This window comes from Crinia signifera, chromosome 4 (genome assembly GCF_055691185.1).
Source record: "Crinia signifera chromosome 4, ASM5569118v1, whole genome shotgun sequence".
Lineage (NCBI taxonomy): Eukaryota > Metazoa > Chordata > Amphibia > Anura > Myobatrachidae > Crinia > Crinia signifera.
The window spans coordinates 315,756,042-315,775,340 of NC_139220.1; the positions used below are offsets into that span (position 1 = coordinate 315,756,042).

General features: G+C 49.3%; 1 protein-coding gene across 1 annotated transcript in view; it reads left to right on the forward strand.

Annotated features, from left to right (window-relative positions):
• Positions 1 to 548: 548 nt before the first annotated feature.
• Positions 549 to 19,299, forward strand: part of LOC146075870 (uncharacterized) — a 37,780-nt gene continuing 19,029 nt past the window's right edge. Inside the window, exon 1 of the mRNA XM_083185539.1 lies at positions 549 to 815. The gene's annotated coding sequence lies outside the window, so the exon portion shown is untranslated. The remainder of the gene's footprint in view (positions 816 to 19,299) is intronic.

The following is a 19,299-nucleotide window of genomic DNA, read 5'->3' on the forward strand; positions in this document are numbered from 1 at the left end:
TGCGGGACCTGGGGTGGCGATGCCTGCTCCCCGGTAGTGAATCAAATAGGGCCTGACGCTGGTATGAGCGGCCCCTTGCCGCCGTGTGCTGGAAAGGCACCCTGCCGTGATGGGCTGCAGATGCCGTTGCTGTGGTGGGAGGCTGCGACAAAACAGCATACAGCTGCGTCGCTGCCCGTTGTACCCACGCCGCTCGCTCCTCCGATGCCGTGTGGGTGTACTCCGTGCGCTGTGTGAAGGGTGAGTGGGTGCTGCTTGGGTGCGTGGAAATGGGTGCATTCTGCTCACCGCTGTCGGACTCTGGCCTGTCCGATTCTGTCGCCGTCGGCCCGTCGTCCTCATTTGCTGCTGCAACTCTTCTCTCCTGCGGCTGCTCTGGGCTGTGTACCTGTAGTGCTGAATTCTCCATAACTTTCTGTGCTGCTGCTGCTGGCTGCTTTGCTGCTTTGCGTCCACCAGGGGGAGCCCTCCCCTGCCGTGGGCCTCTGTGCTGCTGCTGCTGCTGCTGCCGACCTGTAGCTGTGTGCTTTCCTTAGTACTGGGCCCCTCCTCCGCTTCCTGTACGAGTCTTCTCGGCTGCTTCCTGGATCTGCACGGTCTGGCTGCAGAGACCTCCATGCTGCCCTGTGACCTCTGGACGTGGCCTTTCTCCTGGACCTGCGAGGCTGCTGGGTGTATGATGCAGCTGTCTCCCTTATGCTATGCCAGCAGCTGTGAGGGAGATGGTGGGTGGCCTGCGACTGATCTTCCGCTGGGAGGGTGACCTGTGAATACTCTGCCCCCGGCTGATGGATGCTCCGCTCGGTGCTAGGCAGGTAGGAGAAAACGTGCCCTTTGTCCTCTCCTCCTTTGCTGCTGCAGGGACCTGTGTATCTGCTGCCTAGCTGCGTGTCCTCCTGGAATGCAGCCTCCCCCGCCAGCTCTGCCTTTTAACCCCCTCCCGGCCGGGCTCTCCCCCGCTCCCCCCTGACTGGCTGGCCGTAGTGCCAGGTGTGAAAAGGGGTCAGGCATACTTGCCTGTCCCCCCTAGCTTCCCGCCGTTCGGCCTCGGAACGCCACTGCCCCGCCCCCCTATGCCGCTCCGGGCGCCATCTTGGCTGCCTGCGCTCCCTTATGTCTGGGGCATATGAGCGGTTCTGAATTACCCCCTGTATGTCTGGGACATATGAGCTGTTCTGAATTGCACCCTGTACATCTGGGACATATGAGCTGTTCTGAATTGCCCCCTGTATTCTACATGCATCCAAAATCTAGTATTAGATTTTAAAAAGGTCATTTACATTAGGTAACAGCTGGTGGTCACTGTAGGGCTGCACTTGTGTCCTATAACCAGGCAGACTAAATAAGAATACAAGGAGACAGCTGCTGACTGATTTACTGCACAGATCCCAGCAAATGTTTATATACAGGGACTGAGATACAGTGTAATACAGAGGTATACAGTATACAGGGACTAAGATACATTGTAATACAGGGGGTATACAGTATACAGGGACTGAGATACATTGTAATACAGGGGGTATACAGTATACAGGGAGAGAGATACATTGTAATACAGGGGGTATACAGGGAGTGAGATACAGTGTAATACAGGGGGTATAGAGTATACAGGGAGTGAGATACATTGTAATATAGGGGGGTATACAGGGTGTGAGATACATTGTAATACAGGGGTATACAGTATACAGGGTGAGGGATACAGTGTAATACAGGCGGTATACAGTATACAGGGAGTGAGATACATTGTAATACAGGGGGTATACAGTATACAGGGAGTGAGATACTTTGTAATACAGGGGTATACAGTATACAGGGAGTGAGATACATTGTAATACAGGGGGTATACAGTATACAGGGAGTGAGATACATTGTAATACAGGGGTATACAGTATACAGGGAGTGATATACATTGTAATACAGGGGTATACAGTATACAGGGAGTGATATACATTGTAATACAGGGGGTATACAGTATACAGGGAGTGAGATACATTGTAATACAGGGGGTATACAGGGAGTGAGATACATTGTAATACAGGGGGTATACAGTATACAGGGAGTGAGATACATTGTAATACAGGGGGTATACAGTATACAGGGAGTGATATACATTGTAATACAGGGGTATACAGTATACAGGGACTGAGATACATTATAATACAGGGGGTATACAGGGAGTGAGATACATTGTAATGCAGGGGGTATACAGTATACAGGGACTGAGATACATTGTAATACAGGGGGTATATAGTATACAGGGAGAGAGATACAGTGTAATACAGGGGGTATACAGTATACAGGAAGTGAGATACATTGTAATACAGGGGTTATACAGTATACAGGGAGTGATATACATTGTAATACAGGGGAGTATACAATATACAGGGAGAGAGATACAGGGGGTATACAGTACACATGGAGTGAGATACAGTGTAATACAGGGGGTATACAGTATACAGGGAGTGAGATACATTGTAATACAGGGGGTATACAGTATACAGGGAGTGAGATACAGTGTAATACAGGGGGTGTACAGTATACAGGGAGTGAGATACATTGTAATACAGGGAGTGAGATACAGTGTAATACAGGGGTATACAGTATTAAGGGTGAAAGATATATTGTAATACAGGGGGTGTACAGTATACAGGGAGTGAGATACAGTGTAATACAGTGGGTATACAGTATACAGGGAGTGAGATACATTGTAATACAGGCGGTATACAGTATACAGGGACTGAGATACATTATAATACAGGGGTATACAGTATACAGGAAGTGAGATACATTGTAATACAGGGGTATACAGTATACAGGGACTGAGATACATTGTAATACAGGGGTATACAGTACACAGGGAGTGAGATACAGTGTAATACAGGGGGTATACAGTATACAGGAAGTGAGATACATTGTAATACAGGGGGAATACAGTATACAGGGGGAATACAGTATACAGGGAGTGAGATACATTGTAATACAGTATGCAGGGAGTGAGATACACTGTAATACAGGTGGTATAGTATATAGTATACAGGAAGTGAGATACAGTGTAATACAGGGGGTATACAATATACAGGTAGTGAGATACAGTGTAATACAGGGGATGAAATGCACAATGACAGAATTTATAGAATAATGACCGCGCTCCAGACACTGCAGCCCTAGATACACCCCAAGACTCCTAAGATCCTGAACAAATATAGCAAACACAATGGGTGATCTTTTAGGCGCTGTATCTTCCTTTTCTCTTCTTTGCAGTATATTCAATCCCTGCGTCTTGATGTTCAAAATAGGACACTGTCAACTGACCTGTAATCAGTGCCCTATGTGCACATCAAGGTTTCTTTTTGCTTTCGCACGGTATCAGCTGGACATCAATTCACACTCCCACACTTCTGATTACTAATAGGATGGAACTCACCAAGGGTCAGAGCCCTATGTTCATCAAAAGGTTTCTTTTGGGGATAGGGTCCGTATATCACAGGAATCACCGATATCCACTCCAGTTGGTCAGGTAATGCACTTTATTCCATACACCAACACTCCAAATAAAATACGATTAAAAAGTCCACACAGAGGGATACACCTGGCTCTTTGCAAGTTAAGATGGGTAGCTCTCCAATCCGGATAGAAAGTTTCCCCACAGCCAAAGATGACAAACAGCAAACAACTGTGCAAGAGTAATCCAGGTGATCCACCTCCTCCCACCAACGCGTTTCAGGCTATTACTAGCCCTTTTTCAAGGTGTGGAGGTAGCTGGTCAGTGACAGGTTTTTATACCTGTCCACTACCAGGCTATACATAAAACATGGCAAATAAATTCACCGGTTCCAAATACATTTAAAATGATTATACATAGTGCTTTAAGTATAGAACATTTGCATTTCATATATGTACATCGCTAATACTAATACATACTTTTTCAGCCTATCTACATGCATACTATACGTTAACACTTAATGCGGGTAGGCAATTCCATTTTCCTTATTTTTCTTAGAGCCATCCATCCACAGGTGAGGCTTAATTACATCAGTGTCGCTTACGTTTCCTCAGCTGCGTCCCGGATGTATTTGCATGTACTTCCGGTCTGGTGCTTGACGCTAGGCGGAAGTGCGTCTTTTTGCCCGCTGGAACGCACGCTTCCTGATGTTTGACCCGCATGTTGTGTTGCGTTTTATTTCTCCCTGCATAGGAATGACTTTCATAGAATCTTGGTTCCATGCCTTTAACGTGTGGTGTGGTTTTTCTCCGTTAATACGTTTTTTACCATAAAACGAGAAAGATATAATTAGGACCACAAAAACGTATATATACAATACTAATTATACATAAGTGCATTAGCGCCATCTGTAGGTGCCATAAATTTATACACAATATGACAGCTCACCATAAATTAATATATGCAACATATTACAACTATTAAAAAGGAATGTTATATAAAAACCATTAATCCTAAAATTTATTGGTATCAAAAATTTATAAAAATAGCAGCACTTATTTAGCATAGCAGCATATAAGCAGACCTATGGTCTTACATACAGGGTAGCAAAAATAGCGGGTCAAACATCAGGAAGCGTGCGTTCCAGCGGGCAAAAAGACGCACTTCCGCCTAGCGTCAAGCACCAGACCGGAAGTACATGCAAATACATCCGGGACGCAGCTGAGGAAACGTAAGCGACACTGATGTAATTAAGCCTCACCTGTGGATGGATGGCTCTAAGAAAAATAAGGAAAATGGAATTGCCTACCCGCATTAAGTGTTAACGTATAGTATGCATGTAGATAGGCTGAAAAAGTATGTATTAGTATTAGCGATGTACATATATGAAATGCAAATGTTCTATACTTAAAGCACTATGTATAATCATTTTAAATGTATTTGGAACCGGTGAATTTATTTGCCATGTTTTATGTATAGCCTGGTAGTGGACAGGTATAAAAACCTGTCACTGACCAGCTACCTCCACACCTTGAAAAAGGGCTAGTAATAGCCTGAAACGCGTTGGTGGGAGGAGGTGGATCACCTGGATTACTCTTGCACAGTTGTTTGCTGTTTGTCATCTTTGGCTGTGGGGAAACTTTCTATCCGGATTGGAGAGCTACCCATCTTAACTTGCAAAGAGCCAGGTGTATCCCTCTGTGTGGACTTTTTAATCGTATTTTATTTGGAGTGTTGGTGTATGGAATAAAGTGCATTACCTGACCAACTGGAGTGGATATCGGTGATTCCTGTGATATACGGACCCTATCCCCAAAAGAAACCTTTTGATGAACATAGGGCTCTGACCCTTGGTGAGTTCCATCCTATTAGTAATCAGAAGTGTGGGAGTGTGAATTGATGTCCAGCTGATACCGTGCGAAAGCAAAAAGAAACCTTGATGTGCACATAGGGCACTGATTACAGGTCAGTTGACAGTGTCCTATTTTGAACATCAAGACGCAGGGATTGAATATACTGCAAAGAAGAGAAAAGGAAGATACAGCGCCTAAAAGATCACCCATTGTGTTTGCTAATACAGGGGATGTACAGTATACAGGGAGTGATATACAGTGTAATACAGGCGGTATACAGTATACAGGGAGTGAGATACATTGTAATACAGGGGTATACAGTAAACAGGAAGTGATATACAGTGTAATACAGGGAGTATACAGATATACAGGGAGTGATATACCGTGTAATACAGGGGGTATACAGTATACAGGGAGTGATATACAGTGTAATACAGGGGGTATACAGTACACAGGGAGTGAGATACACTGTAATACATGGGGAATACAGGGAGTGAGATACAGTGTAATACAGTGGTGGCCAACCTGTGGCTCTTGAGCCTCATGCGGCTCTCCCCCTTGTAAAGTGCGGCTCCTGCTCCCCGCCGCCCACCGTCTGCATCAGTCCCCCCTGCTGCCAGTTCCCTGAATCCATTCTCCTTTTGAGGGGAGGAGAGCGCGCATCGCGCATCTCTCCTACCCCTTACTGTGCATCCTTGTGACTGGGCCGTCCGCCAATCAGAGCTCGTGAGCCAGCAGCCAATCAGGAGCCGGCCAGCGAGCTTTGATTGGTGGGCGGCCCAGTCACAGGGAAGTGAGGGGGAAGGAGACGCGCAGTGTGCTGTGCTCTCCTCCCATCAGTGACATGACAGGAGGACTGCAGGGGGACACCAGACTGTCCTCTCCCCGCCTGGCAGCAGCAGCAACAACGGTGAGTGCTGCTGCTGGGAAATTTGCACTGTGGAGGCATAGCAGTTTGTGGCACTGTGGGGGCATAGCAGCTTTTTGGCACTGTGGGGGCATACCCGGCACCGTGTGGTGCATACCTGGCACCGTGGGGGGCATATGTGTATCTGGCACTATTGGGGGCATATGTATATATGGCACTGCACTATTGGAGGCATATTTGTATCACACCCACCCAAGGGGTCAAAATAGACTACGCCCCTTTTTTGGGCGCATGTGCCTTCGGCGCGCGCATGATGTCGGCTCTTTAGCTTGACTACCGATATTTTTCAGCTCTTTACCTCTGACCGGTTGGCCACCCCTGGTGTAATACAAGGGAATACAGTATAGAGGGAGTGAGATACAGTGTAATACAGGGGGAATACAGTATACAGGGAGTGAGATACAGTGTAATACAGGGGGTATACAGTATACAGGGTGTGAGATACATTGTAATACAGGGGGAATACAGGGAGTGAGATACAGTGTAATACATGGGTATACAGCAGGGGTGGGGAACCTTTTTTCTACCGAGGGCCATTTGGAAAATTTGAAAACCCTTCGGGGGCCATATAAAAATGATCAATTATCGGCATATACGCGTGGGCATTATACACATCGCAGCGGCATATACATGTGGGCATTATACACATCGCAGCGGCATATACATGTGGGCATTATACACAGGGCAGCGGCATATACATGTGGGCATTATACACAGGGCAGCGGCATATACATGTGGGCATTATACACAGGGCAGTGGCATATACGCGTGGGCATTATACACAGGGCAGCGGCATATACATGTGGGCATTATACACAGGGCAGCGGCATATACATGTGGGCATTATACACAGGGCAGTGGCATATACGCGTGGGCATTATACACAGGGCAGTGGCATATACATGTGGGCATTATACACAGGGCAGCGGCATATACATGTGGGCATTATACACACTGGCAGCGGCATATACATGTGGGCATTATACACAGGGCACCGGCATATACATGTGGGCATAATACACAAGGGCAGCGGCATATACATGTGGGCATTATACACAGGGCACCGGCATATACATGTGGGCATTATACACAGGGCACCGGCATATACATGTGGGCATTATACACAGGGCAGCGGCATATACATGTGGGCATAATACACAAGGGCAGCGGCATATACATGTGGGCATAATACACAAGGGCAGCGGCATATACATGTGGGCATAATACACAAGGGCACCGGCATATACATGTGGGCATAATACACAAGGGCAGCGGCATATACATGTGGGCATAATACACAGGGCAGCGGCATATACATGTGGGCATTATACACACTGGCAGCGGCATATACATGTGGGCATTATACACAGGGCACCGGCATATACATGTGGGCATAATACACAAGGGCAGCGGCATATACATGTGGGCATTATACACACGGGCAATGGCATATACATGTGGGCAGAGACACCATAAAAAGTGACAGTGTGGAGGAAGGGGGGTGTCACCCCCAAACAGGTTAATGTGATTATGTCTGATTATGAGAATCAGACATAATCACATTAACCTGTTTGGGGGTGAATCCAGGGGTAAATGACAACCCCTGGATGTGTCAGTCACTGGGGAAGGGAGGGTGAGAGAAGCAGCATTGGCGGGCGCACATCTTCCCCGCCACCCGCCCGGCTATATTACTGATTAATCAGCTGCCCGCCCGCCTATATAACTGATGTATTATCAGCCGCCCGCCTGCCCCTATATTACTGATGTATTATCATCCGCCCTCCCTCCTATATTACATACCAGGCGCCGGGGATGGCTGCTGCTGCTGCCGCCGGGGAGATGTGTAGAAGACGCGCCCGCCAATCACAGTGGCTGTGGAGGGGATGCGCCGGCAGTGATTGGCTGGCGCGTCTTATGCACATCTCCCCGGCAGCAGCAGCAGCAGCCATCCCCGGCGGCTGGAATGAAATATAGGCGGCCGGGCGGATGATACTTCTTTAATATAGGCGGGCGGGCGGGCGGCTGTAATATAGGCAGGCGGGCGGGCCGGACATACTGGGTGCGGGGGCCGTATCCGGCCCGCGGGCCGGAGGTTCCCCACCCCTGGTATACAGGATACAGGGAGTTAGATACATTGTAATACAGGGGGTATACAGCAGGGTTGCCGACCCTCCCGGGATTTCCGGGAGTCTCCCAAAAATCGGGTCCCCCTCCCGGCCCCCTGGTAGGATGGGCAACCCTCCCGGATTCAGGGGGGACCCCCGTTGTCCCCCGGATCGCGGCATTAAAATGCCCGCAATCCTCGGGTTTCAGAGGAGGGGGCGGAGCTAAAACGGCACAATTGCGTCATTTTAGCCCCGCCCCCTCCACAGAGATCCGTGAATTTGTTGCTTTACCAGCATGGGGGTGGGGCTTAGTGATGTCACTCATAAGCCCCGCCCCCTGAGCGGCTGCTGAAACTCTCCTCTTCGGGTTTCTCCTGGAGAGGAGAATCTTAAAGACGGCAACCCAGGTATACAGTATACAGGGAGTGAGAAACATTGTAATACAGGGGGTATACAGAATACAGGGAGTGAGAAACATTGTAATACAGTGGTATACAGTATACAGGGAGTGAGATATATTGTAATACAGGGGTATACAGTATACAGGGAGTGAGATACAGTGTAATACAGGGGGTATACAGTGTACAGAGAGTGAGATACAGTGTAATACAGGGGGTATACAGAATACAGGGAGTGAGATACAGTGTAATACAGGGGTATACAGGGAGTGATATACAGTGTAATACAGGGGTATACAGTATACAGGGAGTGAGAAACATTGTAATACAGGTGGTATACAGTATACAGGGAGTGAGAAACATTGTAATACAGGTGGTATACAGTATACAGGGAGTGAGAAACATTGTAATACAGTGGTATACAGTATACAGGGACTGAGATACATTGTAATACAGGGGGTATACAGTATACAGGGACTGAGATACATTGTAATACAGGTAGTATACAGGGAGTGAGAAACATTGTAATACAGGGGGTATACAGAATACAGGGAGTGATATACATTGTAATACAGTGGTATACAGTATACAGGGAGTGAGATATATTGTAATACAGGGGTATACAGTATACAGGGAGTGAGATACATTGTAATACAGGGGTATACAGTATATAGGGAGTGAGCTACATTGTAATACAGGGGGTATACAGTATACAGGGAGTGAGATACAGTGTAATACAGGGGATATACAGGATACAGGGAGTGAGATACATTGTAATACAGGGTGTATACATTATATAGGGAGTGATATACAGTGTAATACAGGGGGTATACAGTATACAGGGAGTGATATTCATTGTAATACAGGGGATACACTGTATACAGGGAGTGAGATACATTGTAATACAGGGGTTATACAAGGAGTGAGATACATTGTAATACAGGGGTTATACAGGGAGTGAGATACATTGTAATACAGAGGGTATACAGTATACAGGGATTGAGATACATTGTAAGACAGGGGGTATACTGTATACAGGGAGTGAGATACAACGTAATACAGGGGGTATACAGTATACAGGGAGTGATATACAGTGTAATACAGGGGGTATACAGTATGCAGGGATTGATATACATTGTAATACAGGGGGTATACAGTATACAGGGAGTGAGATACATTGTAATACCATACCTCCCAACTTCTGTACGGAGGAAATAGGGACACTCGCGCGGCGAAGCCGCGCAAGCGCCCGAAAAGGGGGCGCGGCGTATGCAAATGAGGGTGCGGCTTATGCTAATTAGCCGCGACCTCATTTTCATACGAGAATAGACGCTGTGCGCATGCGCACAGCGTCTATTCTACTAAATTGGGGGGTCTCCCAACTGCCACCCCCCGCAGCGGAACAATGCCTGCCGCGGGTGGGACGTCGGGACAGGACCCGAAAATCGGGACTGTCCCGACGGAATCGTGACAGTTGGGAGGTATGTAATACACGGGTATACAGTATACAGGGAGTGAGATACATTGTAATACAGGGGTATACAGTATACAGGGAGTGATATACAGTGTAATACAGTATGCATGGAGTGTGATACATTTTAAAACAGGGGTATACAGTATGCAGGGACTGAGCTACATTGTAATACAGGGGGTATACAGCAAACAGGGAGTGAGATACATTGTAATACAGGGATATACAGTATACAGGGAGTGAGATACAGTGTAATACAGGGGTTATACAGTATACAGGGAGTGAGATACAATGTAATACAGGGGTATACAGTATACAGGGAGTGAGATACATTGTAATACAGAGGTAGACAGTATACAGGGAGTGAGATACATTGTAATACGGGGGTATACAGTATACAGGGAGTGTGATACATTGTAATACAGGAGGTATACAGTATACAGGGAGTGATATACAGTGTAATACAGGGGGTATACAGTATACAGGGAGTGAGATACAGTTTAATACAGGGGGTATACAGGGAGTGATATACAGTGTAATACAAGGGTATACAGTATACAGGGAATGATATACAGTGTAATACAGGGGGTATACAGTATACAGGGAGTGAGATACAGTTTAATACAGGGGGTATACAGGGAGTGATATACAGTGTAATACAAGGGTATACAGTATACAGGGAGTGATATACAGTGTAATACAGGGGGTATACAGGGAGTGAGATACATTGTATACAGTTTACAGGGAGTGATTTACAGTGTAATACAGGGGGTATACAGTATACAGGGAGTAAGATACATTGTAATACAGGGGGTATACAGTATACAGGGAGTGATATTCAGTGTAATACAGGGGGTATACAGTATACAGGGAGTGAGATACATTGTAATACATGGGTTATACAAGGAGTGAGATACATTGTAATACAGGGGTTATACAGGGAGTGAGATACATTGTAATACAGAGGGTATACAGTATACAGGGATTGAGATACATTGTAAGACAGGGGGTATACTGTATACAGGGAGTGAGATACAGGGGATATACATTACACAGGGAGTGATATACAGTGTAATACAGGGGGTATACAGTATGCAGGGATTGATATATATTGTAATACAGGGGGTATACAGTATACAGGGAGTGAGATACATTGTAATACAGGGGTATACAGTATACAGGGAGTGAGATACATTGTAATACAGGGGGTATACAGTATACAGGGAGTGATATACAGTGTAATACAGTATACATGGAGTGTGATACATTTTAATACAGGGGTATACAGTATGCAGGGACTGAGCTACATTGTAATACAGGGGGTATACAGCAAACAGGGAGTGAGATACATTGTAATACAGGAATATACAGTATACAGGGAGTGAGATACAATGTAATACAGGGGTTATACAGTATACAGGGAGTGAGATACAATGTAATACAGGGGTATACAGTATACAGGGAGTGAGATACATTGTAATACAGAGGTAGACAGTATACAGGGAGTGAGATACATTGTAATACGGGGGTATACAGTATACAGGGAGTGTGATACATTGTAATACAGGAGGTATTGTAAGGACTCCCGGGCTCATGGGTGCATGTCGGGACCTAGCGCTCGTATCCGCCTTGAGAAAGGCAGTGTTTACAGCATTTGCACAGTCCCGGGAGAACTTCAGTTCGCGGATCACACAGTAAGGCCACAAAAGCAAGGTACAAAACGCACCTTTATTTCATATTAACAGTACATGAAAACCATAACCACACCACTAACACTACACAATACAGGTAGCCTACAATATACACAGCACACACTAACTATATCAGAACCACACAAAGGTGAACACCTCCCCTTCCCTTCCACAGACAATAGTCACCTTGGGCAATCTCTGAGCTGAGGCTGGTGGGGCCTTGGTGAGGGGGGGAATGCAGAACCCCAGCGGAGGTACGGGCTCCACTGAGCCAGGGCCGATGCCCGCTGCCGGTCCTGCAGGTGATGAATCCCAGCCGCTTGGCCTGTGGGTGCCGTCGGGGTGCTGGCACGCTGGATGCAACCGCTGGCTGTGGTATGGGGTCCACTGCGCCAGGGCCGACTGCCCACTGCTGGTCCTGCAGGTGATGAATCCCAGCCGCTTGGCCTGTGGGTGCCGTCGGGGTGCTGGCACGCTGGATGCAACCGCTGGCTGTGGTATGGGGTCCACTGCGCCAGGGCCGACTGCCCACTGCTGATGTTCTGGTGGGGTCTGGAGGGAACTCAGCTTCCTCCCCTGGGATCCTGCCTCGCCGGGTCAGGGATCCTGGATGGATGCAGAAAGTTGAACCCAGAGCTGTTGTTTCAGCCCATTTTATCCTTGAGTTCTGCGACCGGATTGGTCATTGCTTGAAGCCTGAGATGTAAATGCCCCTGAGTCCTGTGTAGGGATTGGCTGCTGCTGTAGCCCTGCCAACTTGCTGTTCTCTGGGACTCTTTGGCCCCCTGCTGGTCTGGTGCCGGCCAGTCTATAACAAGTCCCCGGGGAGAACAAAAGGCCAGGAACCATTGCTGATAAGGGGGCGGCCCAGGTGTGAAGTCAAAACAGACCCTGTTGTTGGTTGTGAAGTCTCAGCCTATTCAGCTTGCTGATGCTTCCTGTGAGGGGGATGAGATAGGGGGGAGTCGGCTGTCCGCATTAGCCAACAAGATATTACACACATGCAATAAACCATACATTACTGTGATAGAGACATATCAGGCTCAGGAGTATATGCCCTGATGGGCGCAATACTTATAAACACGCGGTACTATTTCCCATCGCAGGCAGACATCTGGTATGTAATAAAGTCCTGTCCTAGTACTATAGAACACACAGTCCTGTGGAAGGCTCTATTAGTGTGAGAGGCACGGCTCCCATGAGATGGCAGGCAGGGAATTGTATTGGAAAAATTTTGTTAATTCAGGTAAGAGAGTGTCTGGGTCTCTGGGCTATATTTAGGAATCTTGGGGTGCCTACCCCCTCATGATCCAGGTGGGGGTGCCCAGAGGGTGGATCATGACATACCTCCCCCTTCCTAAATCCGGTCCGAGGGGCTGGCTCCCGGATCGGAGCCAGTCAGGATGACCGGGCCCAGTGGTCTCCTGGAGGCGTGATTCCGCTCCTCCTGCTCCGGATGAGGGGGGTCCGAGGTCAGCAGTTCACCATGGGTAACCCGCATTCCAGTACCCCAGTTACAGGGTTTGCCCCTGTCATGTGGAAACCTTTCCTTCTCTCCTGCCTGTTTGGTTGACCCTCCTCCCTCCGCCTCTGGCGCAACTGGGAGGGGCCCGATCTGCGCACACAGGCTACAATCCGGAAACCTGGCTGCGGATTCTGCTCTTAACAACAGCGCCGACGTTGGCTGCAGGGGAGCAGTGGGTAACAACGATGCTTCTCCCAAAACTTCAAAAGCCTTCACAGTCACCCCACTTGGGCCTGAAACCTCCCCCAGCCCCTGAAGCTGCTGGGCCTCCCCTGGGCAACTTTCCATCCCTGTCTGTTCATCCACCTTGCAGGGCCTCAGCACACTCTGCCCCCACCTGCCCTCAGCAGCAGGCAGCGGTCCTGGGGATTCTCCTTCACACCATGGCTGCAGAAGAGCAGGGGGTATCCGCAATCCTTCCCCTGCTCTTCCCTCCACAGCCCCCACAAACACCTCCCCCAGTTCTAGATGGTCCTCTGGACCCTTACGTGATGCTTGAAGAGCCTTGCTGGTGGGATCCTTCTCCCCCACCTCCCAGGGCCTGAGCACACCCAGCCCCCACCTGCCCTCAGCAGCAGGCAGCGGTCCTGAGGATTCTCCTTCACACAATGGCTGCAGAGAAGCAGGGGGTATCCGCAAGTCTCCCCCTGATTTTCCCACAATCCCCCCCCTTGGGTCGAACACCTCCCCCAGCCCTTTGAACAATAACGGCTGGGCCTCCCCTGGGCAAACTTCCATCTTCCCCAGGGTGCACTGCTTCCCCAGCCTGGCTATGAGAGGGACTGGTGGCGTGGCATTGTACGGCATCACTGCTGGCATCTCCCTCACAGCCCCAGGTGCAAACTCACATTCTCTTGCTCGTGCCATGCTGGGTGGTGAGGTGTCTTCCTCTGAGGCGCAGGGGGGTGCTGAGCTATGCCTCTGACCATCCCCTCCATGTTTGCTTGCTTGGCTGCCTGTTTGCTGCAGCGGCTCCCCGGGCACATAATTACAGTCAGTCACTCTTGCAGGGGACTCCCAGAAGCGCTGCACCCCAGCCTCTACTCCCTGCTCTGGCACCCCGGTCACATACCTGCCTTTTGACTCCAGATCCTCCTGGCTCTGATGGCTAAGTGGGAACAGTCCTGGACAATCCTCCTGGGGTGGTAGAGTGGCAGAGCACACACCAGACACATTTCCTTCCATCTCCCCCTGCTGAATATGCTGGGGCTCCTGGGGCAAGATGCCCTCATTCGCTGGGCCGCTGGTGGTCATGTAGGGGAGAAGTACTGCCCCCTCTGCTGGGGCCCAATCATTGTAGACCCCCTGGCCGCTAGTTTCAAAGTCTCCATCTCCCACATCTGCAAAAGGGAAGATGTACTGCCATTCTTCCTGGGGTGCCATTTTTGGGTGCACCCCCATCCTTTGGCTAGCTGCTTGGAGCAGTGGCTGACCACTGCTTTGTACCTCCTGTGGCGAGGACTCAGCCATCACAGTCCCAGCCTCCGAGATCTGCTCTGCTCTGGGGCTAGTCTCTGGGGCAGCCCCTGCACTGTATACTGGCACTGCTCCATCTATCACGGGCTCCGTGTGCACCAGTCCATCATCACCATGTGGGGCCACAGTGCCCAGCTCCGCCACACTACTTGGCACAATGCAGGGGGAATAAATATCCTCTTCCCGATATCCATCTGCTACAATCACAGTCCATGACGTTAGGGCTCCTTTAGAGTCCGGGGTCCCTGGTGCGATATCACAGGGACACTCCACAGCTAGTTCCTCATTTCCCAACTCACTGAATGGGAACAGTTCTGTGATTTCTCCCTGTGTCAGTGGGGGATCTAGTTCTGTGGCTCTCTGAGGATGCATAAGCCGCAGCAGCCGACGTTCCTCTGCCTCCACCCTCTGACACTGGTCCAGCCACTCTGGAGAATTCAGCTGCCCCTGTGCCAGGGCGACCCTCTCTGCATTATCATAACAGTGCAGGAGACACTGCAACTGCTCCTGGACACTTCTCAGTTCTCCTGGACACAGGACATAGTTCCTATACACGCTGAATGCATGTAGCGGGTCCTCTTGTTGCTCGTACACCCATCGGATGAGAGTGCAGTGTGAGCGGCCTTCAGGGGGTGTGCTGCATCGTAGCCTCCATTCGTCAGTTAGGTCCTCCAGACTCATTCTCGCTAATGGAGCTCCAGATTCTGCAGGCCACAGTTCCTCTGCCTCCCCCCCTGGGATCTCGGTAGTGGACCCCTCGGTCATCCACCCTGGTGGCACCATCAACTCCTCCTCCCTTTGAGTTCTCTTTGCGGGCTCCTTCCCAGGACCCACGTTACCCGGTGCTGGCACGCTGGCCTCAGCGATCCGGCTTCTATGCATTAGCTGATGCGTGGCGTTACTTACTTCTGTGACAAAAGCCTTCCACGCCACCGTATGCAGCAAGTTTCCTGCAGCAGCCTCAGATACATACTGCTTAAATTCATCAGTCAGGTAAGCTGCTTTCTCCTCTGTAGTAGCACCTGTCCATACATTAATCCACCGATATGCTGCTTCCCAATCCTCCCAGAGGGGCTGCATCAGCGTGGATGGGCTTCTCCAGTCCCATTCCTCAGCCAGAAGACTCCATGACGATTCCTCATCTATGAGCCTCACTGCTCTGGGTGACTGTGGGCACCTCTTGCCTCTCTTTGGACGTCTCTGTCCTTTTCCTGGAGCCATTCTCCACACGGGCTGCACTCGTAGAGCTTGGTCAGCGTCACTTGCTGGACCCCCTTACGTCAGCTTCCGTTTCTGGGCCACGGCACACTCCGCCGTTCCCTCACTTGCAGGGATTGTCCCCTGGACAAGCCGGCACTTAAGCGGAATTCTTCCCTCGCTTAATGCCCTCACAAATTATCCTTTTTCTCCTCCCCGGCATCCCTGCTAGGGTTACAAGAGCTCACCTCTGTGTGGTTCTATACTACTGGTTATGGGCTATTGCGCCAACAGAACCTGGCCGTATAACGATACGGGCCCCTGGTTCTGCCTGGTCTACAGGACTGTATGATCCCCACTGCTTGCCACCAATTGTAAAGACTCCCGGGCTCATGGGTGCATGTCGGGACCTAGCGCTCGTATCCGCCTTGAGAAAGGCAGTGTTTACAGCATTTGCACAGTCCCGGGAGAACTTCAGTTCGCGGATCACACAGTAAGGCCACAAAAGCAAGGTACAAAACGCACCTTTATTTCATATTAACAGTACATGAAAACCATAACCACACCACTAACACTACACAATACAGGTAGCCTACAATATACACAGCACACACTAACTATATCAGAACCACACAAAGGTGAACACCTCCCCTTCCCTTCCACAGACAATAGTCACCTTGGGCAATCTCTGAGCTGAGGCTGGTGGGGCCTTGGTGAGGGGGGAATGCAGAACCCCAGCGGAGGTACGGGCTCCACTGAGCCAGGGCCGATGCCCGCTGCCGGTCCTGCAGGTGATGAATCCCAGCCGCTTGGCCTGTGGGTGCCGTCGGGGTGCTGGCACGCTGGATGCAACCGCTGGCTGTGGTATGGGGTCCACTGCGCCAGGGCCGACTGCCCACTGCTGGTCCTGCAGGTGATGAATCCCAGCCGCTTGGCCTGTGGGTGCCGTCGGGGTGCTGGCACGCTGGATGCAACCGCTGGCTGTGGTATGGGGTCCACTGCGCCAGGGCCGACTGCCCACTGCTGATGTTCTGGTGGGGTCTGGAGGGAACTCAGCTTCCTCCCCTGGGATCCTGCCTCGCAGGGTCAGGGATCCTGGATGGATGCAGAAAGTTGAACCCAGAGCTGTTGTTTCAGCCCATTTTATCCTTGAGTTCTGCGACCGGATTGGTCATTGCTTGAAGCCTGAGATGTAAATGCCCCTGAGTCCTGTGTAGGGATTGGCTGCTGCTGTAGCCCTGCCAACTTGCTGTTCTCTGGGACTCTTTGGCCCCCTGCTGGTCTGGTGCCGGCCAGTCTATAACAAGTCCCCGGGGAGAACAAAAGGCCAGGAACCATTGCTGATAAGGGGGCGGCCCAGGTGTGAAGTCAAAACAGACCCTGTTGTTGGTTGTGAAGTCTCAGCCTATTCAGCTTGCTGATGCTTCCTGTGAGGGGGATGAGATAGGGGGGAGTCGGCTGTCCGCATTAGCCAACAAGATATTACACACATGCAATAAACCATACATTACTGTGATAGAGACATATCAGGCTCAGGAGTATATGCCCTGATGGGCGCAATACTTATAAACACGTGGTACTATTTCCCATCGCAGGCAGACATCTGGTATGTAATAAAGTCCTGTCCTAGTACTATAGAACACACAGTCCTGTGGAAGGCTCTATTAGTGTGAGAGGCACGGCTCCCATGAGATGGCAGGCAGGGAATTGTATTGGAAAAATGTTGTTAATTCAGGTAAGAGAGTGTCTGGGTCTCTGGGCTATATTTAGGAATCTTGGGGTGCCTACCCCCTCATGATCCAGGTGGGGGTGCCCAGAGGGTGGATCATGACAGGTATACAGTGTAATACAGGGGTATACAGTATACAGGGAGTGATATACAGTGTAATACAGGGGGTATACAGTATACAGGGAGTGAGATACAGTTTAATACAGGGGGTATACAGGGAGTGATATACAGTGTAATACAAGGGTATACAGTATACAGGGAGTGATATACAGTGTAATACAAGGGTATACAGTATACAGGGAGTGATATACAGTGTAATACAGGGGGTATACAGTATACAGGGAGTGAGATACAGTTTAATACAGGGGGTATACAGGGAGTGATATACAGTGTAATACAAGGGTATACAGGGAGTGATATTCAGTGTAATACAGGGGGTATACAGTATACAGGGAGAGATATACAGTGTAATACAGTATACATGGAGTGTGATACATTGTAATACAGGGGTATACAGTATACAGGGAGTGAGATACAGGGGGTATACAGTATACAGGGAGTGAGATACATTGTAATACAGGAGGTATACAGTATACAGGGAGTGATATACAGTGTAATACAGGGGTATACAGTATACAGGGAGTGAGATACATTGTAATACAGGGGGTATACAGTATACAGGGAGTGAGATACAGTGTAATACAGGGGGTATACAGTATACAGGGAGTGAGATACAGTGTAATACAGGGGGTATATAGTATACAGGGAGTGAGATACAGTGTATTACAGGGGGTATACAGTATACAGGGAGTGATATACAGTGTAATACAGGGGGTATACAGGGAGAGATATACAGTGTAATACAGTATACAGGGAGTGAGATACAGTGTAATACAGGGAGTGAGATACAGTGTAATACAGGGGGTATATAGTATACAAGGAGTGAGATACAGTGTATTACAGGGGGTATACAGTATACAGGGAGTGATATTCAGGGGGTATACAGGGAGTGAGATACCTTGTAATTCCCAGGTCTGGGCATATGCTGTGTAACTGCTTCAGCAGAGAGTAACAGGACAGTTGTGTTACATGAATACAGCCATATACAGGGGGTATACAGTATACAGGAAGTGTGATACATTGTAATACAGGGGGTATACAGTATACAGGGAGTGAGATACAGTGTAATACAGGGGATATACAGTATACAGGGAGTGAGATACTTTGCAAGAGGGAAAAAGGGTGAAAGTGTATAATGAATATATACGCCAGGGTTGCCGACCCTCCTGGAATTTCCGGGAGTCTCCCGAAAATCGTGTCCCCCCTCCCGGCCCCCGGGTGGGCAACCCTCCCGGATTCAGGGGGCACCCCCGCAATCCTCGGGTCTCAGAGGAGGGGGCGGAGCTAAAATGACACAATCGCGTCATTTTAGCCCCGCCCCTTCCACGGGGATCCGTAAATTTTCTGGTTTAGCATCATGGGGC